Source organism: Eretmochelys imbricata, chromosome 25 (genome assembly GCF_965152235.1).
Source record: "Eretmochelys imbricata isolate rEreImb1 chromosome 25, rEreImb1.hap1, whole genome shotgun sequence".
Taxonomy (NCBI): Eukaryota; Metazoa; Chordata; order Testudines; family Cheloniidae; genus Eretmochelys; species Eretmochelys imbricata.
In genome coordinates this window covers 7,780,271-7,800,614 of record NC_135596.1, presented here as the reverse complement: position 1 = coordinate 7,800,614, position 20,344 = coordinate 7,780,271, and the positions used below count along the sequence as shown (strand labels likewise).

General features: G+C 48.3%; 1 protein-coding gene across 1 annotated transcript in view; it reads left to right on the top strand.

Annotated features, from left to right (window-relative positions):
• Nucleotides 1-1,320: 1,320 nt before the first annotated feature.
• The window catches only part of ZAP70 (zeta chain of T cell receptor associated protein kinase 70), a 46,542-nt gene continuing 27,518 nt past the window's right edge, over nt 1,321-20,344 (top strand). Inside the window, exon 1 of the mRNA XM_077841965.1 lies at nt 1,321-1,461. The gene's annotated coding sequence lies outside the window, so the exon portion shown is untranslated. The remainder of the gene's footprint in view (nt 1,462-20,344) is intronic.

Here is a 20,344-nt window from a genome sequence, read left to right as displayed (position 1 = left end):
CAAAATGCATCCACAGAACCAAGATTGCCAAGGCAAGGAGCCATTGCCTAGGAGGCTCTGGGAGAACCAGGATGTGAAATACCTGCAGCATGCTCAGGGAAACTGCAGAAAGGGGCTATGTGAGCCAAAGGACTGGGACACTTATCATGGGTCTTTTCCACGCAGCAGCACAGAAGATGGACAAAGCCAAAGCTAAGCTGGACTTTAACTCGGTCACTGTTCTGCGTCTATGGAGGAAGAGGCACTGAGTTTTCATAGAGGTCTACAGAATCGTGAATGATGTGGAGAAAGTGAATAAGGAAGTGTTATTAGCCATTAACATAATACAAGAGCCAGGGGGTCATCCAATGAAATTAAGAGGCAGAAGGTTTAAAACAAACAAAAGGAAATACTTCTTCACACAATATACAGTCAACCTGTGGAACTCATTGCCAGGGGATGTTGTGAAGGCCAAAAGTATAACGGGGTTCAAAAAAGAATTAGATAAGGTCATGGAGGATAGGTCCATCAATAGCTATTAGCCAAGATGGTCAGGGATGCAACCCCATGCTCTGGGTGTCCCTAGCCTCTGATTGCCAGAAGCTGCGAGTGGATGACAGGGAATGGATGTGAGATCCTCCCAACATGCCTTCTGGGTGCTCGCAATGAGCTACTGTTATTACTGCTACTGCCCTGTGAAGGTACACAGATACCGCGATAGCTTTTCTCAGAAGGAGGCAAGGTCTGCCTGCTGACAAATAGCATAGAGATGACTGGATGGGTAATGGGATGTGGATCTTTTCCCCTCTCGGACAGGGATTTACAGCCAGCGCAGGGCTAACCCGGAGTCCTTCCCATCCGAGGCTGTTCAGCGTGAAATGGGTTTGGTGGATCTCAGCCCAGCTCTTAGTGGACAGGTGTCCCCATCCCAAAAAGCCATTAGCAGGGCAGTGCAAATGGCCCTTTCTTGGCGGTCTCAGTGGAGTGGCCAGACACAGATTCCCTCTGGAGACTCGGCTGTGCTCTACCTCCCAGTGATTTCCAAGTGAGGGGCTGTGGCATGTTAGCGAGGTGCATTTGTGCCAAAGGGCTCATTTCCCAGATGGCGTCTGCTCCGTGGATAAACTTTGCTCTCCAGGCAGGGCACATCAGTTTCTTCATTTGATTTTGTTTTCCTCCATAACAGACAGTTATGCAGCCATGTCGAGCTTGTTCTCAGAACTCTGTACCCCTTGAGAGCTGCAGAGCTTCTCTCTTCTTTCCTTTCCTGTCTTTGCGACAAGGAAATAGGTCACATTTCAAAGAAACCTATAGGCGGGGGTTTGTGAATGTCAGTCCGCACAGGGGTTGGGACCTGGCCCGTTTCCCTTTTGCTCTGAAACCATCACGTTGCTTTTATGCCCAGGAATGTTGTTCACTTTCTTTCTACGTATTTGATGTAAAGAAATCCAGCCGAGACCCTCGCCCCATCCTCAAAGCCAGGTAAGCTACGGTGCGCGGCTCCAGGGTTATTGCGACCCTGCTGCTACTCTCCCTTCTCTTATGTCTGTCTACACGTCCTCCGAGCACTGGGGGCCTGTTAAATGCACTGAGCCTGATTCACCGCTGCATGGCTCCAGTTTTACCCTAGGATTACTCTGTTGATTTCAGGAGCATTACAGCAGAACAAAACTGGAGGAAGGTTAGAGTGTTTCAGGGTCCCTGAGTTTTCTTTTCAAAACAGTGGGGAGTTAGCCAGCTTGGGGTAGTGATTAACATGGCCTGACATCCTGTTAGCCAGTGGTACTCAAACTTTTCCATACCAGGACTTGCCTCCAGAGCCTTTTCTCCCATTGAATTGGGATCTAGCCAGAACTCCTCATCCCAGTTAGCAATATGGGAGGGAGAGCCTGGCTGAGATTCCCTGACACCTATTCACAAACACCTTTAAATAAAGAGGGGGCCTTCCTAGGCTCTCCACTTACAAATATCGACATAAACTATACTCCGCAAGACAGGCTGTTGGCAATTTTTCATCCATTTCCCTTAATTTCTTTGTCATCGCATCTCTTCTTGCTCTGCACTTGTCTAGTGAACACAGGCAACATCGCAAAATCCCATCAATTTGAGCTTGGTAATGGGACAAAATGGAACAAAGGAAATTTGAGGTTCAGTTTCCGGAAACCTTTCTTAATAGTCAGATTTGTTAGACCGTGGAATAAGCTCCCAAGGGAAGCGGTGGAAACCCCATCAACGTGGGTCAGTTATAAGTAGATCAGGACAAAGAACTGGAGAAAAGATCACAGGGAAGGCACCTATCTTGGCAGGGGGATGGGATTAGATGATCTCAGCAGGTTTGTGTCAACCCTGTCTGATTTCTGTATTTTTTCCATTCATTATCCTTTCTCCACTCGCGTTGGGGAGTGGCACAGCTTCCTGTATGCCATGCTGATATTCCTGTAAAATGATTTGGCACCACAACTGAATACACACTTTCATAATCAAATAGGCATGAAGCCACAAGTGCATTAAGTGTTAATTTGTAAAGTGGATTTTATGAGATTTTATAAAGGTTATTTTCCACCAAGACCATAATTAGGAGATGCAACGTGACAAGGTCACTGCTGTCCTTGGGCACCTGTCTTTTAACCAATACCCTGGGCACATTTGTCCTTTAATTGGCCAACGTCTGGGTATTCTGGGGAGAATGTTAACCCTTCGTTACCTATCTCTGCTGCAGCCTCTGTGCAGCTGTAGAATGGGGCTGGGACCTGTTACGAGCAGATGTCCCACTGGGAAATTAGCCTATAAACGTGGCGTGTGTGGGACACGGGTTAAGGGCCACGTCACGTTTTGCACCGGGTACCAAGTACGGCAGGCAGCACCGAAGTGGCAAAGGTTTGGGAAGATTGACTTGGCTCAAGAATGGCAATAAATATCTTAGCAAGGATGGGTCTTGACTAACACAAACCTTGGCCACATGGGGCCAGCAGAACAGGAAGCAAAGAGATCAGGGACTGGCCAGGCCAGTGAGACTGAACCATTTTTCACCCGGAATGAGGGCCTTGTAGGTCAGAGTTGAACCATTTTACCGGGGGCAGGGAAGCTTGTATTTGCTGCTATCCATCTAGGTGAAGAAATCTGTAAGCATGTTGCAGGACACCAGTCTTGGGGCCACTGAGGTGTGGCTTTCTAGACAGAATGCGTGGAATCAATATGAAATAACTTGAAATTCTACGTATGCTGTAGATCACCTCCTTTCCTATGAACCGTTGTTAATCCCAGCTACCATAACGAAGCAATAGACAGACTGCGACACACAGGGTCAGCATTATGGCTTCTGCTGCATGCTATTCTATTTGGCTGTTCGGGATCGTTCTCTCTGCCTCTCAGTGATTAATCTGTATTTTTAAATTTAGTTCATCCCGGCTAATGATCACCAATGATTTCATTTCTATTACACTACCATCCCTAGGCCCTGTCCGAGGCCCCATTTGCTAGGCACCGTACATCCCTAGAAGGAAATGTTGGGCCCTGACCTAAAGAGATTATGGTCGAAATATTAGACTATAAACAAGTACAGTAGAGATCTCAGAGTTATGAACACCTCGGGAATGGAGGCTGTTCAGAACTCTGAATTGTTTGTAACTGAACAAAAACTTATGGTTGTTCTTTCATAGAATCTCAGGGTTGGCAGGGACCTCAGGAGGTCATCTAGCCCAACCCCCTGCTCAAAGGGGGACCAATCCCCAATTTTTACCCCAGATCCCTAAATGGCCCTGTCAAGGATTGAACTCACAACCCTGGGTTTAGCAGGCCAATGCTCAAACCACTGAGCTAGTTCTCCCCCCAATTAGTTTACAAATGTTTACAACTGAACACTGGCTTAATTCAGCTTTGAAACTTTACTATGCAGAATTAAAATGCTGCTTTCCCTTGTTTTTTTCGGTAGTTTACATTTACACAGCACCATACTGGCTTTTTTTTTGCTGCCTGACTGTGCACTTCCGATTCCAAATGAGGGGTGTGGTTGACCAGTCAGTTTGCAACTCTGGTATTTGTAACTCTGAGGTTCTACTGTAGATACAAGCAGCTGGTAGGGGGGGGCGGGGGAGCGGAGAACGAGGTTCATGTCACTTATTCATTAACTGCAGCGGGAGAAAAGAAGGAAAGCAAGATGCTCTCCTGGAAAGGACAGGTCCTAAAGAAGAAGGATGGACCAGTGGTTAGAGCATCAGCCTAGTTCTTGGGAGACAGGGTCCAATTCCCTGCTGTACCCCAAACGTCCTGTGTGACCTTATATAAGACATGTGGTCTCTCTGTGTCTTGGTTCTCCTCTGAAAAATGTGGAGAACAGCCCTGCTTTACCTCAGAGGGGTGCTGTGAAAATAAACATATTAAAGATTGAGAGGTGCTTGGATAGCGAAGTGATGTAGACCAGCTAAGTCCCTAAGATAAATTGTCTAGTGAGACTGATCTTTCAATGCCTTTTATCTCACACACTGGCACTGGGATTGCTTCATCTACCAACGAAATGCAGCCCTCTCTGGGGTGAAACAGCAACCGTTCTTAACAGAGAACAAAAGTCAGCCACTGAATGAGGCAGAAAAAAAAAGTTCTTATCCAAGCGGATATTTTGCCACATACACGGTGGTTAAACACCCCTGTTTATGCAGGAAGCACCATGGATCTTTGATAACCACACAGGATGGCCCGGGCCATGAGCCCTTTCTGAAAGTCCACACCCCTAGTGTCCCTACTGCCCCAGAGGGGCATGGCTTCGCTGCTGATCCAAAGGGAACAGTGGCGCCTAGTGAACTGGAAATGCCAGTTCATGACGAGCCCGATGTCCCTTAAAAGTCTCCCAGTCCAGTACTGACCCAGCCCAGGGGGGGACGTAGCTTTGAGGTCTAACAATCATAGCCCACCTCCTCAATCTGTGCATGGGCCCACGAGACGGAACAGAAGCAGCCTCAACGTTAGGTCCTCGAAGATCCCCACCATTTTTAATGGGTTTCCGCCAGTTAGCTGCTGGGGTGGAATGGGGTCGTAAGTGGCTGTCATTTCTGGGCAGTACGACAGGCTGGTTATTTGTCTGTCAGACCATTAAATATCACAAAGCATTTTACTATTTCAAAGTAGCCCCGAGATCCACTGGGTAAGGCTGCTGTGTCGGCTGTCTGGGCACAGAGGGATCCTCCCTGCTAGGGTGTGGTTTGCAGTATAGGAGGTGGGATCTATGGGGGAATCTGAGATTCCTCTGGGATACCCCATCCTAGACCATAGGTACATACTCAGCAGGGCTAGCCTCTCCTGCTGCTTGCGAAGCTGTGGCTACCCATTGGTTCGATGAGAGCTAGCACCGGCAGGTCTCCTCGAGCTGCAAATCACATCCCCAGCTCTGTGTGTAGATATACCCTGGGTACGTGCAGAACATGCAGCAAAAGGGCAGATTGGCAATGGGAATTTAGTCCACAAGCAGCTGTGTCTAGGACTTAGCGATGGCCAACGTGGACAGGAAAGCATCCCCATTCAAGGCAGCACGTAAGTTTGGCTTCCTGGGGTGCAAGCACGTGCTTAATTGTTTCCCTGAATCAGGGCTAAAAATGTTTGTTGCTCAGCCTTTGCCATGCAGCGGATGTTAAGAACTCAATATTTCAAAATTCAGCATCCAAGCCACTTCCACGACTGCTGGGCCTCGCCTGCAAAAAATCACTCGTGCATTTGCACACTCAAAACGGACCCTTTCACACAAGAAATAGCGACCAACATCCATTTTCATGGAGTCACCGGCTTTGCACAAAATGCATGCTGGTCTCACGCAAACATCCGTTTGCACGTCAGCGCCTATGGTGTTTTACCAGTGCAGCAGAGCTGACGAAGTTTGAACCTTTATCCCCTGGTGTCTTAATGCTACCCGCTGAAAAGGGGAGAGCCCATGAACGGGTCTTTTAAGCATGTGCGTTAATGGGAGTTTTACACGCATCTTTGGAGATTAACAAGAAAGGGGAAAAAACCCTTCTGCTTAGAAAACTGCGTTAGTGGTATGCTGTCCTCCAGACTCACAGGGCAACGAGATGGATGTGGCAAATCAGCCCTCCCCACCAGCTGTGGATCTGCCGATCGGGGTCCCAGCCTGCATCACGTCCAGCAGGCATTAGACAATCACTCGCTACGGAAGTGAATATTAGTCAAATCTTGCACTACTTGTATGGGCTGCCGATACAGTGGTGCATCAACTATAAATTAAGCGTATGACTTAAGGCTCGTCAGGGAGACACATCGGTTGGCTCAACTGATCGGTTTTTGCTGTTAGTCCCAGATGATCATTCGGTCTGGGCTGGCTTGCTATTTCATTTGCCCCAATTAGAACCGTAACCAAAAAAATGGAAGCTTTTTAGGTCTTTCCTCGGTGCACTGCCCATCCCCCACTGCTCTGTAACTCACAACCAGCCTCAGTATTTCAAAGCAGACTGAGCACAGGAAGTGTGATTCTTATTTATATTAAGGCCCCTTGGTGTAAATGAAAGTCAAGCCCTACATTCACTGCTGTCTTTAATTGTTCTTAAGCTGGCATCACTGTTTGCAAACCCAGCCCCCAAATGTTAGGCAACTAGCGTAGGATTTTTCAAGAGATCCAAAGCAACCAGTTCCTATTCAATTTCAGTAGGACTGGGTGCCTAACTCCCATAGGCTTTGTGACCATCCTGTCCTTCCATTCATGTTAGGGCACCTAAATCATTGGCCTGATTTTCAAGGTTGCTGAGCACTCCCAGATAGACTTGGCTGGGCCTTTCTCAAAACAGTGGTTTTTTGGTCGACAAACGCCAATGAGTTGAATTGGAAACCTTTTGCGGAAAAGGGCCAGTTTCAACTAATTTTTCAGCTCGAAAAAAAAAAGGCAAAAAGAAAGAAAGAGTTTCCCAATGGTCAAAACAGAAGGTTTCAACATTTATAAACAAAAATTTCTAGAGTTCCAGTTCAAAATGGCTTTTCCTTTAGAAATTAAAAACTAAACTAACACTTTAAAAAATAAAAAATGGTCAAAATTGAAATGACTTCTGTTTGCCAGAAGCTGGGAGCAGGGTGACAGGGGATGGATCACGTGATGATTCCCTGTTCTGTTCATTCCCTCTGGGGCACCTGGCACTGGCCACCGTCGGAAGACAGGACACTGGGCGAGGTGGACCTCTGGGTGACCCAGGGTGGCCGTTCTGATGTTCTTCGGTGGAGCTGGAGTGGTGTTGGTCCCAGGCTAAGACAGACAAGGTGCGGGAGGCAGTACTTTTTATTGGACCAACTTCTGTCGGTGAGACATTACCTCACCCACCTTGTGTCTCTCACTCTGAAATGAAACATTTCAATGAACCTGAATGTTCCCGCACCCCCCACGATTTTGGTTCGCTGACATTTTTGAAATTGGGCCTTTTTGTCCCAGTTCAGGTTGGGAAAGTTTTTCCGATAGATTGAAACTTTTCACAGGACAGGAAAACCATTTTTCATCCAGTTCCACTCACAACTGGCTGGGATTTCAAATGAGCTGAAGGGAATTAGGGGCCCATTGCCTTTCAGTGGGATTCAGGTGCCTAGTTTGCTTACGGTATGTCTACAATACAACAAAAACACAACAGAGAGTCTTAGAGCCTGGATTTCATAGTCCAGGCTCCAGTCCAAATTGGGAAAGTCTACACCAGGCTCAGATTGGCCACCCCAGGAAGGAGACTAGAATTTACCAATGTACATTGCCAAAGAGCCACAGTAACACATTGGCAGCCCCCCCATCAGCACCCCTCCCGCTCCCAGTGCTTCCCACGCACTGACAGCCCTGCCGATCAGCACCTCCCCTCCCTCCCCACACCTCCTGATCATCTGTTTCGTGGCGTGCAGGAGGCTCGAAAGGGGAAGACTAAGGCCACAGTAGGGTCAGAGGAGGGAGCGGGAAGTGGTGGAGTGGGGGCAGGACCGGAGGCAGAGCCAGGGGCTGAGCAGGGAGCACCCCCCGGCACATTGGAAAGTTAGCATCTGTAGCTCCAGCCCCGGAGTCGGTGCCTAGACAAGGAGCCGCATATTAACCTCTGAAGAGCTGCATGTGGCTCCGGACCCACAGGTTGGCCACCCCCGGTCTACGCCACTATTTTTAACCCTGTAGTGCAAGCCCGAGTCAGTTGACCTGGGCTCTGAGACTCCCTGCTGCAAAATTTTTTGGTAGCATAGATATACCCTTAGGTCCTTGGAAAAATCTTCCTGTAAATGCCTAAATGTATATTTCTCTAGGGGAGGCCTATTGTTCAAGCACCAGACCAGGTGCAGGAGAGTTCTCTGGGTTTATAACTAATCAGGGTCACGTTCAGCAGTACGCGCTGGCGGCTTTACAGTGCTCTGCTGACACAAAGGAGCCATCAGCCTGGGGAATTGACCGGCTCAAATAGATTTATAACTGCTGGGGCAGTGCAAAGCAGCTGGAGTGCAGGGGGGCTGGAACAATTTGTATAAGGCGTGGGGGGGTGTGTGTGTGCTGAAAGCCATTGAACCAAACTGTAAACCCTGTATATGATGGAAACCACTTCAAGCCAAGGGGTGCAGGAGCACCCCAAGTTCCAGTGCCTATAGAGCTGGTAACAGATATATCTGCCAGCAACACACTGAGCTTCTAAAATGGGAGGCTTGTGTAACCCCATGCCTGCTGGATGTGGTGCTCTGTCCCCCTCGAGTGGCACCTAGACCATCTAGAGGAGGGATCTCAAACTCAAATCACCAGGGGGGCCACATGAGGACTAGTACATTGGCCCGAGGGCCGCATCACTGATATCCTGCCTCAAGTCCCTCCCCTGCTCCATGCCTTCCATGAGGCCCCACCTATTCCCATCCCTTCCCTTCCCCTATTCCAACCCCTTCCCCAAATCCCCGCCTCTTCTCCACCTCCTCCCTGGAAAGTGCTGAGAGCCGCCAAACAGCAGTTTGGCAGCAGGAAGCACCTGGAGGTAGGCAGAGGAGTGGGGACACGATGCGCTGTGGGAAGGGCAGGAGGGGAGCTTGGCAGCCTGCAGGAAATAATCCCGTGCACCATGTGTTTGAGACCCCTGATCTAGAGCAGGGGTGGCCAACCTGGGGCTCTGAAACCACATGCGGCTCAGGTTGGCCACCCCTGGTCTAGAGCAGTAGCTCTCCACCTTTCCGGACCCCTGTACCCTTTTCAGGAGTCTGATTTGTCTTGCGGACCTCCACGTCTCACCTCACTCAAACGACTTGCTTACACAATCCGACACAAAAATACACAAGTGTCTCAGCACACTAGTACTGAGAAATTGCCAACTCTCTCATTTACCACAATTATAAAATAAATCAGCTGGAATATAAATATTGTACTTACATTTTAGTGTATAGTATCTAGAGCAGTATAAATACGTCACTGTCTGTATGAAATTTTAGTTTGTACTGACTTGGCTAGTGCTTTTTATGTAGCCTCTTGTAAAATGAGGGAAATCCCTAAATGAGTTGATGTACCCCCTGGAAGACCTCTGCGTACCCCCAGGGGTACGTATATCTCTGGTTGAGAACCACTGATCTAGAGATTAATAAGTCTGCTACAACTTTGGCTAAGAGCCACGGGGCTTTTAGCTCATGCAATAGAGACTGAGGCACTAAGCTCCAGCGGCCCCAGGTTCAAGCCTGTTGGCCGACGACTGGGGTCTGTCAGTATTACACATGTATTTCTGGGCACTGACACCCCTGGGGAGCAGAGTTCAAAGCCTTTACCAGGCAGTGCAATGCTGACGAGGCAGTTGCACTGGGAGATTGTTGTTGGAAAACTGCTTATACTGGTACTTCTGCGTCCACATTGGCACTCTGCTGGTAGAGGGTTGTACATTGCTCAGGAGGAGGGGGAAGAGCTGTGTGAGTGGGAAGCAGAATTAAGTGCAGATGCATGCAAGGCTGTGCCAAGCTGTAACACGACCTAGCGTAGACCAGACCTACACCCCTGATCTTGCAATTGCTAGGATGCAGGTGGACTGCAACTACATGGTTAAGCTGGAGCTCAAGGGAAGCGGGGATGGTTTACAGGCTTAGTAGAATTTGTTACCGGGTTAGTTTAGCAGGGATAATTATGTATAAACAGGCCAGGCCGGATGCAAGTAGGAGCAGCCCCTTGGGGCAGTGCCGGTCTTTTCTATCCCAGTGTATTATTACTATTCTCTCTTGCTATATAAATAAATGCACCTTTTATCCTGAAGGACCCCAAAGGGCTTTGCAGAATGAGTAATCACATCACCTGCCTCTCAGGTAGCACACAGCCACATGACACAGACCTGTCAGGCAGCAAGAAAAACAGTGAATGAATGTTTCTGAAATACAAATTTCCCGTTGTATCAGGTAAAATCTACCGCAAGTCTGTCAGTCAATGAGAAAGGAGCCCCTGGCTCTCAAGGGCCCCTCTTCTCTAGCTCCTTCCAGGGCTCTCCAGCCAGGAGCACTGAAATACAGCGAGATTTCACAAAGAGGAGGAGAGGAATTTTAACACTCCCCTTGATGCACATTGAAAAATCCTTCAGTCACAAGGGTTAAAACCAAAGCAGGACTTTGCACCTTCCATTTCATCTACAGTGAGACTTGGTAGGCTGCTCGAAGAATTCCACAAGGCCCAGTCGTGAGATGGATTCTACAGGATGAGCTGGATTCTTCCAGGGGCTCCTGGAACGATCCCAATTCAGACAGCTTTCGGGGTAAGCAAAGCTCGGTAGGCTGCATGGTAAAACAACTGAGCTCGTGGATTCCTGGAGCTATACTATCCACAAGCTGGGCATTAGTGAAAAATGTTAACGAATCTCGACTTTTCAGGAGAATTAGCACCAATGATTATTCAGCCAAAAATGTACCATTTCAAAGTGCTTAGAAATGTTTTGCGTGTGGCAAAATCATTGTGGATGAAGAATGAGATGACAAAGAGCAGGAGAGGGGAGATGAACGACTCATCAGGTGGGGTACAGGGATGGTGCCATTCAGCTGTGAGCATGGGTTCAAATCCTGTACTGGTCCAGAATGAACGTCTGGTGGCACATGTGAAATGAACATGGTGGGCCTTGATCCGATTCTACCCTCCCTGAAAGGTTTTGGTCTCTGTTAGTCAGCCGGTGAGACTAGATGATCGGTGAGGTCCCATGAGATCTTAAAATTGATGAATGAATACAGTTATTTGGACTTTCCAAAAGTTGTTGACAAAGTCCTTCAAGAGGCTATGAAGGCAATGTCTCATAAGAGACTATCCAGACTGGTTCATCCACCCTGGCTTTGCATGACGCCAGTTGCGTCACTTTTAAAAAGACAGATTCATCACATTCTCCCTGCCTTTCTGTTACTCCATCAACCGCCTCCTCTCCCTCCCGTCGTTCTGCTTAAAGCGCCTCTGATTGCACGTTTCTCCAGCAGACCAGACTGGAGCCTCTGAGGGGTCACTAGGGCAAATGGAAAACTGAGAAGAATTTCTCATTTCAACACCATGACACTTCACAGTGAAAGTCATTACACCCCTCTCCCCCCAAGATGTTTGTGTGGAAAAAGCTGAGAAGCTGAACACTGTGTGTGTATCAGTGCACATATATGGCCTGTTCCTTATCTGGGAAGATTGTGATCACCTACCCACACACACACATGAAAGCAGAGGTGAGATGCCAGCATGGCTATGTGATCATTATTAATTATTTAAAGTGTGCTTTGTTTTTTTAAGTGAATTTGGCATTTGACAAAAGGTGCCAGCCCACTTGAACCCTGAGTTGATGGGTGGAGCCTACCAAAACAACTGGCCCACCTGCCCTCAAATCAGGGAGGGGGCCACAGAGTCCAAAAAGCAACAGATTATGGAGGACAAAATGTCAAAATAGGCATGGGGGTGCAGGTCACGGGATCAAAACAAGCAATGCAGAGGGGGACCCCGGGCAGAGAACCCTGGTCAAAGTCCAGAGCTCTGAGAACAGGTTCAATGGACACTGCCCGGGCACATGAATGGACAAGAGACTGGCTAAAGGCCCCATGGTCATAGAGAACCGCATCCCCCTCTCTCCCAGTCCAGCTTCCTCCTTTTGGACTGAGGCTTGCCAGAGAGGGCTGAAGATTTTCAGTGGGAGTTTTAACATTGACTTCACTGGGTGCCGAGTTAAGCCAATGCTGAGTGCTTTTGAGAATCCTACTCTAATGTCCTCTCTCTACGCACAAACAAAAAACAACTTGGCTGTAGTAGGGCAAACTTCCACATGTCCTCCAAGCAACACACTTCACTGTGACCTGGAAGGATTCCCTCAGAGGGCAAGTTCAATCCCCCAAGTCAATTCAGTTCTTGGACTCTGCTGTGTGTGTGTGTGTATGTGGGGAGGGGGGGTCGGGGGTCAACTAGATCATTGTGTCAACCTAATCATTGTGATGGGGGCACTAGTCCACTATGAATCAGACCAAGACAAATGCATGCATTTCCCCTCCAGGCTACCAAACAGCTGTCAGCCTGGAATAGCCAATCACTTCTCATCAGAACTGGCTTCAAGCCCGTGACCTGGAGGTGAAAGACTCTGTGGCAAACACCCAGTTCCTTGAGCAATAATGTTCCCCCAGGAGAGTTCATTTTCATGGATTACCACCAGATGATCTAAGGAGCAGCCTGCACATTGGTGAGATAACTGGACATTGCTGGGCACCGCAGAAGGGTGTGGCTGGAGATGACAGAGGTCTGAGGGTTTTCTGGGGAGAACGTTAACCCTTGGCAGCTGACCTCAGCAGCAGCCTCTGTGCAGCAGTAGAATGGGGCTGGGACCTGTTATGAGCAGATGTCCCAGTGGGACATTAGCCTCTAAACACAATGTGCTAAAGGCTGCAGTGAGTTTGCCTAGGGGGCCAAGTATGCGAAGCAGCGAGGACATGGGGAAGGCTTCGGAAGATTGCCATTCTGGAGCCAAGTCAATAAATATCCTAGCAAGGAAGGGCCTGGAGTAACTCAAACCAGACACCCGGGACCAGCAGCACAGAACATGCAAAGGCTAAGGACTGACCAGGCCACTGAGACTGAACTCTGTTTTCTCCACTTGTGACGGACTTGTAGGTCAGGCCTGAGCCGCCTTCCAGGAAAGGGGTGAGACAAGCTTGTATTTGCTGCTCTCCCCACTGTTCCCATTCTGCGTGTGGGCAGAGGAGCTCATTCTTCAGGGCTGTCAGTTCAAGCTCTTTAACAGCCAGCAGAAAAGGCGACCAAATTCCAACCTATGGAAGCAGATCATTTCTCCATCAAACCTTTTCCAGAGTTTTCGAAAGAGCAGTCGCTGAGCCTGACCTTACGCTCAGGCCAAGATGAGAAATCCGGAGAATCATTTTCCCCAAGTGGAACTCGCAGAATTGCAGAAATTAGATATGGGAAAGTCCTATTAGCTCATCCCATCCATGGCCTGCCAATGTGGGATTATTCCCTATAGTATATTTTCTAGTCCAGTTTCAAATGACTCAAGTAATAGGACTTCCACCACTTCCCTCGGGGAAGACGGTTCCACGCTCAAATGGAAATGTTTCCTGATAATTAGCCTACATTTTCCTTTGCTTAATATCAGGCCATTCCTACCAATACCCCCTTGGAACAGGTTAACAAACTGCCTCCTCTCTCTCCTGAGTGATCAAGCTCTTCAGGCGCTTGGAGTTGGCGATCACGTTTTCCCCCCAGTCATGCTTGGCCAACACACCATGTGCAGAGTTAGTTCCTGAGAATTATACTCATAAATCAGTCCCGCCAGCCCTTTAGCAGTTTTACTGCTCCTCGCTGAATTTTTGCTAGTTTGTGGACATTTTTCTGATACGGAGATACCAACTGAAATAACAGCAGGATCAGGATGCCTTGCTCCTTCCTTTGCCGGGGCAGCTGCATCAGGGGCCAGGTGTCCACTTCTTTTTAAAAGAGCAACTTCTTAAAAGGTTTATTTCATACAAAGAAGACTTGTCTTTGTTTGAGAACTGATGAATGCACCCCAGGCCCTACTGGCTTTCGCCCCAGATAGCGATGGCTTCCATTCCAGCCACTCAACCATCTGCGTTCCTACAAGCGAACTGCACACTGCTTAGTGACAAACAAGCTATCTAAATAAAAGGTATCGTCATGCCTGGATGTGCTGGATCCGCTTGACTGCCCTTTCGAATGGGATACAAACGCCTTGCGACTCGGGATCATTAGAGATCTCTTGGCACATGTTGCAAGAGTAGAGATGTTAACCGTGATGTCCTGGCCAGATTCCAACTTGGGTAATTATGTTTGCCTGCTCTACATCCCCTCCTGCAGTTTTAATTGGAGAATGTATTCTTCCCTTCCCCAGGCACTTGTGGAAGGTCACAGGAGCAGAAGGGCTGGGGCAGCCCATCTCCGAGGGACATCACAGCCATTCTGCTCCATGAACTTTACATTGCAGAGGTGGGTGAATGATCCATATAAACAACTTGCAAAGTGCTCTGGGACCTTTCCTGACAAAAGATGCTATCTGCCTGTCACATTAGGACGACGGCCAAAAAAAATGGACTTCTCCAGCCAATGGCTACACACATTTGGATCCCCCTGCGAGTGGAAAGAAGCACTTCCACTGGGCTGAGCCAGAAGTAGGTGTCCTAAAATGAGCTGCTCCTAGAAGTCAAATGGGTAAAATTGAGAGGACCAGCACACAAGGCTATTGCATCACAAGTAAGGCCTAGACCTCCTACTGCCCTTTGCAAGATTGTGGATTTCCGCCAGACCAAGTTGTGCTAGGGGCTGCACAAACACAGCACAAAAAGACAGTCCTCATCTTTGTGCATCTCTGAGTCAGTCTACTGCACTTGACTGTTTGGTGGGTTAATCTTGACAAATGCTGTGAATGGATTTAGAGGTGGAATAAACTGAACATGAGTGGAAAGAGATGCATTTGGAGAAGACATCCAAGCTAAGTAGCTCTTAAGGCCGTGAAGCAGAGGTGCTGGAATGAGGGTTGTGGGAGCACCCCATCTTGAAGTGGTTTCCATCATATACAGGGTTTACAGTTTGTTCAATGGCTCTCAGCACCCCCACTATAAAAACGGTTCCAGCCCCCCTGCAGTGAAATAGAGCAGTTAATACAGTGAAGGACAGAGGAGGAGCCCCACTGTACTGACAAACCCAACTTCACATGTCCCAGCGGTACATAAGGCTAGTAGATCGTTGGCTTCTATCACACAGGGACACAAGACAGAAATGTAAGGATATTGTGTGATCACGGAGTAAAGCTCCTCTCAGACTGCACTTGGGATAAAGTCTCCAATCTGTCCTACCTGAATGGAGGACAGATACAGTTAGACCGAAGGGAATGGACCATAGGGAGATTAGCAAGATAACTAGAATGGAGGAGTTTGCGGACTTGGAGGTAGGGTGGCATGGACTGAAACAGATTGAGGTGATGATTAAGAAGGGAGATGATAAAAATACTGAAGCCAGCTCAGGGTTCTCAGTCAAGCTGGTCAAAAGTTTTCTGATACAAACAGTTTTCAAATGGAAAATGCCGATTCAGTGGAACGGAAACATTCTGCGACCGTGTCGATTCCAGTGAAACTTTCAATGGAAACTAGGTGGGTAGACTGGCCAGTCAGCCTGATTTCCTGCTAGCCCACTGGCCAGCCAGCCAGCCGGTGGGCAGGGTCCAAGGCTCTGTGGGTGGCCAGCTTCCCAGCCCACTTACCAGTAAATACCAAGATATTTCCAGTCTGTGGAAAAAAATTGCATTTCCAGCTTTTCTGTCCAGTTTGGAACAATTTCTTTTTTCTGGAACTGCATGATTTCCCACAGTTCTTGCACAGCTCTAGCTATCACATGTTTTAAGCCTGATGATCTATTGGCCTTTGCTGGACTGACTAGAATTAGAAATCTTAGGGTTCAGTTAAGGAGGCATCATTTTGCCGAGAGATTGGTGAAGACGTGGCTGACAGGAGCCGAGTATCGCTCATGTGTTTGAGCACAACCCGGGAGGACAATACAGAATGCAATTAACAAAAGGGGCATTATTATTATTTTGTATTATTTGCACTGCAGTGCAACTTGAGATCAGCGTCCCATTAGGAGAGGCGGTGTGCGCTGGTGGCTAGGCTGGCAATCTATTGGCAGCTGACACTGACCACCTGTGACCTCCTTGACACGTCCCTCTGCCATCTGTTTGGACTGTAAGCTCTTCAGGGCAGGGACTGCTCCTTGCTGTGTGTTTATACAGCACCTAGACCTCAGTTGGAGCCTCTAGGCGCTACATACGAACAAAAAAACTAAACTAGAAGATTAAATATCAACCCCAGGATATTTAAAGATCCCCCTTTTTAACAAGAAAAACATTCCAAATTCTTGTAACATGCAGAGGATTAGGTCTCTGGTGGGGTCATTTTGTGGTTGGAAGCACACATTTCTAACAGTTGCTTAAGCATGAGGCATATATGTCGGTGAGAGGCTGCGGTGTAAAGTGTCTCCCGCAAAGGATGGCTGCCTCTTCAGCATGCAGCGATGCCTCCAGCCATGCGTGAGAAGGAGCTTGCTAAATGCATGATCAGAACAACTGGGGCCAGTGTGGAAGATGGAAGATAGTTCTCATTTCTCTCATGCTCTTACATGGCCCCCATTACCAGGATACCCGAGTGCCTTACGGTGGTGCTGTGAGTGGGAAGCACTGTTTTCCTCCTTTATCCAAAGAGGCTCAGTGACTTGCCCAAGGTCACACTGGAAGTCTGTGGCAAAGCTGGGAATTGCACCCCGCCTCCCTCCTCCCAGCCTAGCACCCTAACCATTGGCCCATCCTTCCACCTCATTTCTGCTCTGTCAGGCCTCTCTCCTTTGCACAGTACATGCCATTGTCTGGGAGCCCAGTGCTCTGTACTGGAGGAACATCACTCACTTGGACACTCAGCCCAGGAGGTTATGGTTGCATTGCACGCAAGTACACAGTGCCAGCTTTATCTGGAGCATCCCACCACTGGGTCACGAGACAGAAGTCATCCTACCACTTCAGGGAAAAAACTGCTCTAGAAATGCAATGGCCACACGCTATCACACGCCAAAGGCCAGGCCACATGACATGATGCCCTTTGTGCCCAGGAATCCCATCCCTCCACTCACTGAGATGCAACGACTTTGCCCCAGAATGAAAACCCTGGGGAACGACTATCTTGGTCATACAGACAATGATACTAAGAGAGATAATCATGCTTAATTTTGCAAAGAGATCCCCTAGGTTACCCTTCCTACATGAGATAAAGGGTCCATCGCCTGGCAATTCTGCTGCAGGAGAGGGACCTTATATGGCTACTCCAGGGCAGTATTTTGCAGTCGCAACTTTAGTGGAGCCAAGACACTTTTGGTAATCGTCAGGATCCCATTGAAAAAGTTTGGGTCCACTCTGTGGTCAGTCACTGACCGCTGCAGAGAGTGACTGCCTGAAAGCAGCCACGTTACGTAAGTTCTCCTGTTTCATGCAATGCTGCTTTCAGAGGAGCAGCCGTGTTAGTCTGTATCCGCAAAAAGAATGGAGGACTTGTGGCACCTTAGAGACTAACCAATTTATTTGAGCATAAGATTTCGTGAGCTACAGCTCACTTCATCGGATGAACAAAAGCTTATGCTCAAATAAATTTGCATTGCTGCTTAGCCCCTTAGAGATCAAGCTAATGTCTGTGGACTCTGCTGTCCTCCCCTCCCCCCTCATAACAGGGGACAATTAGCTAGTGAGCATTTGTGAAAAGGAACAGGAGGGTGCTACTGAGCAGGGTCTCCCATACTACATGGATGGGGGCCTAGGAGTACCTGGCTAGGTAGGGAGACAAGGAAAAGCATAAGGAGCTCGCTATAGGAACCTGCTCAGCCAGCAGCCCTCAACAATAAGGGGTGTTCATGATGGGTCAGCATGAAGAAGGGACACTGCCACCAAGTCAGTAGGTGCACGCTGTGTGGCTATTTCTCAGGCCGTCCTGACCACTGCTGGGTCTTTAAAGACTCCCTGGTACTGTTTGCAGCACAGCACTGGCCAAACTCCAGCTTGGGTGACTTCACACTGCCCTCCAGATTTACCTGGCTGTAGAACGGTCCTTGCCTTAGCCTCCAGCTGATAGGAGCATTGCTCCACCCTGCCAATCAGCTGCCACATTCCACCCCAGAGGTGGCTGCATTCCACTCATTCCTGTGGCATACAATTGGCACATCCATTTGTAAAATGAAAGGGCTCTATGAATGGAAGACAACTTCCTTGTAACAAGGAGATCCTCACCATTAAAGCCTCAACCCATGTATACACACACAAAAATCAGCTCAGATACAAAGCTTTCTTGGCTGAGAATTGTGCTTTCAAACTGCCGACTAAGCCATGCCCACCAGGCCGCCTCCTCCCCCCATGCAGGTGGCCTGCCTCCCTCCCCACACAGCAATGGGAGCTAATTGCTTCCGCTCATTAGCATTTGACAAATAACCACAGAGAGAGAAAAAGTCCCCAGCAGGATATGAACAAGCTTAGGCCTTCACTGCCGTCTGACAGCGCCGATCAAATGTGTCATTATTTTTCCATTCTTTATCACCTGATCTCTCCTTCGAGCGGAATCAGGGGGCTCTTGCCAGCTCAGAGCAGCTGTGTCAAACCACGGGCAGAAAGTGAATGAATCGTGATGAAAGGGCAGGACGGGACTGAAGTGTGCAGGTGGCAATTCCTGAGCCTGGGGGAGCAGATGGAGGGGTGTGTGTGTGTGTGTAGGGGTGCACTTTGCATAAAGGTTCGTGAGTTTCCTCCCCCCTCACAAATGTGACAAGCTTCCCCTCAGTCATCAACTACCCATCCAGCTGCAAGTAAACTCAGCAGCTGCTGGGGTGGGGGAGAGGGGGTCAGCGCAGGTGAGACAGAGCCTTGCTAGGCAGAGCTACCAGATCACAGATGGAAAGAGGCATAAGGGATGATAAGGTGCTGAGCAGTCGGTGGGTCAGTCAGCAGTGCCACAGGGAGCAAAGGCCCAGGCTGTCAGCGCGTTGGGCAAAAGTTCCATTTATTGAACAAATAAAATCCTGGTAATTGAGGGGTCTGGGCACCATGATCGGGGATTTAGTTGGGGGCTTGTGATTTGGCTCAGCTCCCAATGGATACAGGCCCCTCAGGGATCTGCTGCGGCTCTTCAGGGAAGGCTTGCTGCAGCTTTGGAGCCTGTCTGCCCGGGCTGGGAGGCTCGCTTCCAGCTCCAGTGTAGACATCCTCTAAGTGGAACGTGGGCAATACAGACAAGGACACAGAAGCAGCTGCCTGCCACAGACCCTTCCCTGTACCCAGAAGAGTGATCCTGTTTCAATGACAGCTGAGAAGGAGAGGATATTTACTGAACCCTGATTTCTCCTCATTTTCCTGCCTAGAATAGTATTTTCCTAACCTCCCCCCCACGGTATCAGAGAAATTATTCTACACTTTACTTCCTAAAAATGGTGCATTATTACTAGGGCAAAATGGTCACCATGTTCCACACCAGAAGTGGCTGCATTTCAGTGGTGGCTGAAAGATCTCAACTTGCACAGTCTGGGATCCATAGAGATGAAAGAGACCTCAGACTTTAGTTATTATTTACCCTTTTAAACACACAGCCAAGTACTATCCTCCAAGTTAATAACCTTACCAGCTCACTTCCTTAGATGAGCGAAGACCAGGTCCCAGCTGAAGCCCGAGTGGTGCAGGTTTCCAAAAGAAAACCTGGAGAACAAGCCTCTCAACATCTGTTCTGAGGGGTTTCTGTAAACATGAACACAGCCCTAAGTGAAATGACTAAGCCTGAATAAAACCCTCTTCCCGGGAGAAATGACTCCTCTTAGCAATATCTATTCAACTGTATTTGACTTGTGAACTGAAAAAAAAACAGAAGCAAAATGTAAATGAGCCCACACTGTATACTAATGTTCTATTTATCAGGAGCTCAGAAAGCTTCAAGTGTTAGCAGATGTTTTAATGAGAGGTTAATCAATTGTTACGCAGTCCAATCGATCAATAGACGGCTTATAACCACCTACAACACCTTTGACGGATGCACTTATAACCCTATATAACGTACTATTCATGACTGTAACATGCTCATATCTATCCATCTTGTGTGCCGCAGTTTCCCCTTCCACAAAAATGGGGATAACGATATTGACCTCTTTTGTAAAGTACGTTGAGACCCACTGATGAAAGGCCCTACAATAGCTAGGAAGTATTCCTTATTAGGCTTTTGTAAGCAGACCCTTGACACGAAGCACGACCATGCCCAGTGTAAAATGCTGAGCCCGATCCCCCTGTTACTTATGTTAGGGCAGAGGGAGTGCAGAATGGTAGCAACGTATGCCCCCTTTGCCTGGATACAAGTGACAGGGCCAGGTATTACAGCCAATAGA